Source organism: Leptosomus discolor, chromosome Z (genome assembly GCF_034619465.1).
Source record: "Leptosomus discolor isolate bLepDis1 chromosome Z, bLepDis1.hap2, whole genome shotgun sequence".
Lineage (NCBI taxonomy): Eukaryota > Metazoa > Chordata > Aves > Leptosomiformes > Leptosomidae > Leptosomus > Leptosomus discolor.
The window spans coordinates 57,903,844-57,909,758 of record NC_141419.1 but is presented as its reverse complement, the minus strand read 5'-3'; positions in this window follow the sequence as shown (position 1 = coordinate 57,909,758).

The window sequence follows — 5,915 nt, the reverse complement described above, 5'->3', positions numbered from 1 at the left end:
CTTGGAGATGATTTGAATTATATTTAAATGAAAGTTCAAGGGTCCTGCCTGCTGCCATGTGAAAGACTTGTGTCTACTTATTTGGGGGAAGCAAAAAGGCTAGAGTATTAAAAACTGCAGTTGAATCTGTTGAATCTAAAAAGCATTAATCTGAATCTGTGGTTGGCTTTTTGCTTTGAACTTTTTAAATGCTTAGTGATTTGGCAGTATGAACCTTTATAACATTTCAGACTTCTGAAGGGTCTTGGAAATTCTCTCCCTAATGAAATTTTTTGTCTTGCTGACAAGATGGCGATAGAGAACGCTGTTTCTTGTGTTGAGGAAGGGGAGAGGCCCCTCCGATGTTACTGTTGGTGTAAAGTTCCAAAGCAAAATGTGATTCATATAGGCAGTGTTGCTTTCCACTGCTCCCTGAGCACTTGTAACATTATCACAACAGCCCCCTGTGCATTTGAATGATGAGGAGCTCAGCAGGGCTGCACAATATTTTAAGGTATAGTAAACTTGATGAATCACAGAATGTTAGGGGTTGGAAGGGACCTCGACAGATCTTCTAGTCCAACCCCCCTGCCAGAGCAGGACCACCTAGAGGAGATCACACAGGAACATGTCCAGATGGGTTTTGAATGTCTTCAGAGAAGGAGACTCCACAACCTCTCTGGGCAGCCTGTTCCAGGGCTCTGTCAGCCTCACAGTGAAAAAGTTTTTCCTTATGTTAATGTGGAACCTCCTGTGCTCCAGCTTGCACCTGTTGCCCCTTGTCCTGTCATTGGACATCACTGAGAAGAGCCCGGCTCCATCCTCCTGACACTCGCCCTTTACATATTTGTAAACATTGATGAGGTCACCCCTCAGTCTCCTCTTCTCCAAGCTCAAGAGACCCAGCTCCCTCAGCCTTTCATCAGAAGGGAGATGTTCCACCCCCTTAATCACCTTTGTGGCTCTGTGCTGGACTCTTTCAACCAGTTCCCTGTCCTTCCTGAACTGAGGGGCCCAGAACTGGACACAATATTCCAGAAGGGGTCTCACCAGGGCACAGTAGAGAGGGAGGAGAACCTCTCTCAACCTACTGACCACCCCCCTTCTAATACACCCCAGGATGCCATTGGCCTTCTTGGCCACGAGGGCACCTTACTGGCTCATGGTCACCCTGCTGTCCATCGGGACCACCAAGTCCCTTTCCCCTACGCTACTCTAACAGCTCAGTCCCCAACCGGTACTGGTACGTGGGGTTGTTCTTTCTCAGATGCAAGACTCTACACTTGCCCTTGTTGTATGTGATTAAATTTCTCCTCCCCCAGCTCTCCAGCTTGTCTGGGTCTCTCTGAATGGCAGCACAACCTTCTGGTGTGTCAGCCACTCCTCCCAGTTTTGTGTCATCAGCAAACTTGCTGACAGTGCCCTCTGTTCCCTTGTCCAGGTCATTGATGAATATATTGAATAGTACTGCTCCCAGTACCGACCCCTGAGGGACACTTCACTAGATACAGGCCTCCAACTAGACTGTGTCCCATTGACCACAACTCTCTGACTTCTTTCCTTCAACCAATTCACAATCCACCTCACTACCCGATCATCCAGACCACACTTCCTCAGTTTAGCTGCGAGGAAGCTGTGGGAGACAGTGTCAAATGCTTTACTGAAATCAAGATAAACCACATCCACTGCACTACCATCATCTACCCACCTGGTTATGTCCTCATAAAAGGCTATTGGGTTGGTCAAACATGACTTCCCCTTGGTGAAGCCATGTTGACCGCTCCTAATGACCCTCTTATCCTTGACATGCCTAGAGACAGCGCTGAGGATAAGTTGTACCATCACTTTTCCAGGGATGGACGTGAGGCTGACTGATCTGTAGTTACTCAGGTCCTCCTTTTTGCCCTTTTTGAAGACTGGAGTGACATTTGCTTTCCTCCAGTCCTCGGACACCTCTCCTGTTCCCCACGACTTACCGAAGATGATGGAGAGTGGTCTAGCAATGACTCCCGCCAGCTCCCTCAGCACCCGCGGGTGCATCCCATCAGGGCCCGTGTATTTGTGTATGTCCAGATTGCTTAACTGATCCCTAACCCAGTCCTCATCAACCAAGTCAAACCCCTCCTTTATCCCGACTTCCTCTGGGGCCTCAGGGGTCTGGGGCTCCTGAGGACAGTCTCCAGCAGTACAGACAGAGGCAAAGGCGGCATTCAGTAACTCCGCCTTCTGTGTATCCTCCGTCACCAGGGCACCCACCTCATTCAACAGTGGGCCTACATTGCCTCTAGTGTTAGTTTAGTCTGCGATGTATTTGAAGAAGCCCTTTCTGCTGTCCTTGACCTCCCCTGCAAGGCTTAACTCCAAGGAGGTCTTAGCTTTCCTAGTTGCCTCCCTACATCCTCTGACAATAGTCTTATAGTCCTCCCAAGTGGCCATCCCGTCCTTCCAAGATCTATAGACCCTCTTCTTCCACTTGAGTTTGCCCATTAGTTCCCTGTTTAACCACGCGGGTCTCCTGGCTCCCTTTCTTGATTTCCTACCCGCTGGAATGCCCCAATCTTGAGCTTGGTATAAGTGGTCCTTGAATATAAACCAACTCTCTTGGGCCCCTTTACCTTCTAGTACCCTGTCCCATGGGATTTCCCCTAGCGATTGCTTGAAAAGGCCGAAGTTGGCCCTGCTGAAGTACGGATGCTACTGTCAAAGCTAACTCTGCTTTAAATTTTGTGCATTACCTGTGTTTTGTTTCCGTTCTGCAAAAAGAATCGGCCTTATTCCTTAGGAGATTTAAGTTTGACTGCCTCATCTTCTCAGAAATTCTATTTGTATCTTTCAAGAGACACAGCTCATGGATATTCAGGTGTCTTGGAAGGTGAGATGACCACTTCTACAGTCAGTGAGATTCTGTGAATTTAGGTTACTTCTGGTTTGTAAATGGACAGTAAATTTGGGCAGTAGAAGCCCAGGCAGCTTGAATGGATAGAGCATGGCTTTAGTGACTTGCAGCATACACAATCAGGAGCTTCATCTCTGCTTCCATCTCAGTTCACCCTTTGTAGTAGCATGGATCACCCATTATCTCTGAAACAGTTGTGGAAGTCAAATGTGTGTTAGGTCATCAACACTTGTGTGAAAATAAGGTGGATTTGGCATACTTGTTCAATACACTGTATTTCTTTTTGATACAAAGGAGTGGTCAAAATTGGGAAGTCCCTATGTGAGAATTCCTGTTTATTTTAACATCTTTACAGGAAGACTTTTGAGGGTGAAAGTGGAAGTTTTAGTTTCCTAAGGCAAGAAAATACATCTTCTGACTCGCTGTGTGTAGAAATATGCAAAGTCCAGTGTACAGTAACTACCTGTATTTGGAAACTGAATGAGAATACTGCTGTTGACCAGTGTGGCCACATCAGTCTCCCCCTTCGACAGCAGTCTGCTGTGAAATGCTAGAGATTGCTGAAAAGATTTTTGGAAGACCGTTTCTGCCAAGGACAACTTCATACTGGGAGCTGCCATGGCTATTGGTCTTCCAGGTTTAACCTGAGGTACTGTCACCAAGATCCGAAATCTATTCGGTGTTGGTGTATAAACATCTTCCCTTTCATTACCCGAGTACATGCTCGTTTATGCCCATGAAAAACTTTGCAAGCAATTTTAGCTTTAGTAACTACTTGCATGTTTTTACCTTTGTGTGGGAGATGGTTACATTCAAAATCTTAACTATACTGCTGCAAACTAAAACTTCTTTCCATACTGAGTTTTAACTTCCAGTAATCACCTATGTGTATTCTGCTCTATAAATACAGGCTTCTGTATTCAATCATTAACCGCTTCTAAATGCCTGTGGCTTGCTACTTTGATTTCCCAAGGCACCCACTGTATGTTACTACAGAGTGCTGTACTGTAACTGAGTGCCACTGTTTTGTGCAAATAGTCATTTATGAGCATGCTTCTTTGAGCAGCAACATGGAGGCCGCTCACCAGGCACTCTTCACATCTCTTCCCCCTTTGATTAATAGACGGTGAAGTGGGAAGTGAAGACAGCACAGAGAGTTTTAGGCTGCTTCCAACTTCAAGCAGGAAGGTAGAGTGGAAATGGTACCATTTTGTAAGTATGCACAAATCACATTTTTGTTACATCGGTACAGATGCATACATGTGTATGTGCTTCTATCCATTGACATAAATCATAGTGGAGTAATAAGGAATGATAAAAAATGCTTGCATCTATAAAACTTAAAAGTACTCAGTATAGTGAAGAAGCCTTTAGACAGCATGCAGCGTATTCTAATATTAAAGTCCGCTGTACAAATCCAGCAAAACAGGCTCCACAAATCCAGCTGTTGGTGAACAGTGTTGGCGAATATTGAAATAAATATTCTTTTATTGGCATTTCCACATTACCAAACCTATAATCCTGCCTCATCTTAACATTACAGCTAGTTTACAGATTATTAAGACCAAGAATAAATGTAATCAGTTCTGCTTAAGGACAACCTATAGAAGCAGTTAACATCATCTAAGTGTACCACTATGTAAACGGATAGTTAAAAGTTGGTCAAACTACTTTGAACAGGCAGCAGCAGCAGCTTATGCGTAGTGGCTACAGGTGCCACACGTGGTCTCTGAAGGAGTGTCATATTTAGCCAGGAAAAAACACTCACTGTGATGGATTCTGGCAAAGTTATGTAAAAAAAATTATTAGTGCAAACTAGCGAAGATGACTGAATAGCAGTTTCGAACACAATGAACCTAATACTGCTTGTGCAATCAGTATCAGATACTAGAGTTCTAACTTCATGCTTTTTTCTGTGGCTTTGTTGTTACTTAAACCATGCAAGTGAAGCGAAGGGGAAGTTAGGGCTATGATCCTTAAACTATTATGTGGTTTACTCTTCTAGTCTGTTAGGAAGAAAAAAAAAAACAAACCAAAAATGACCAGCAAAAGGCAATACTAGGGAAAAAAAGTTTTAATCTCTCCAAAATTAGGAGACAGAGAATAAGGAGGAGTTACTTCATAGCAGTGCATGGTTTCAGTGAAAAAAAAAAAGCATTATTCTCAAGATAAATCTGTCACTTTCAGATTCTGGAAAACAGGGAAGTTTGAAAGCAGTGCTGAAGTTACTGACCTTCACCTGGTCATGACGTATCGAGTGAAGTTGCTTTTTCGTATTACTGAATGTTAGCTGCCTAGCAGTACTGTAAGAGCAGAACCACCACAAACAGGAGATTGTAGCAAGCTACTGAACTTGAACTGGGAGAAGCTGTGTATCCCTTGTTTTATATATGAGAAGACCCTTTTCTCCATACTACCCTGGGTAAGAACAAAAAAACTCAGGTGGGCTGACTGAAGAAGCTGTGGCAGCAATGTACGAGGTATGCAACCAAGAAATACTTTGACTTCTCAGTATTTGATACTATGCCGTTTTGGTCATGTTGCAATACTGAAAATTCTTGTTGAATGGTGAATGAATCCTTCAGGTACTGGTCTCCACTAGGCTGTAATCATGTTTTTCTGTTGCAGCCTTGATGGTGACACAATACAAAGTGGTAATGTACACCTGGAACACCGTCACCTTCCCCAGTATCCCCCTAACAAGGTTATTTGGACTATTAAACTCCAGTTTCTAACCTGGCTGGCCTCTTGTCAAATACCATTTTCCAGTCACATACAAGTTGTTCCTAGCTCCAGTGCTAGGCAAAGTGTGTGTTTCAAGAAAGAATTTTCAGAGGAGCTTGTATTCATTTTACTCCCTTTCATGCTTTTAGGAATTTTTCTTAAAATACTTCAGCAGTGTTCCTGTTAAAATTCACATTAGAAATCCCCAAGTTAATGCCAAGGCAATAAAATCTAAGTAGTACTAAAACCAGACGCTCATTGCTCCTGTAAATGTTTTTGTCTATACAAGTTAGTATTAAGAACCAGTCTCTCTCTA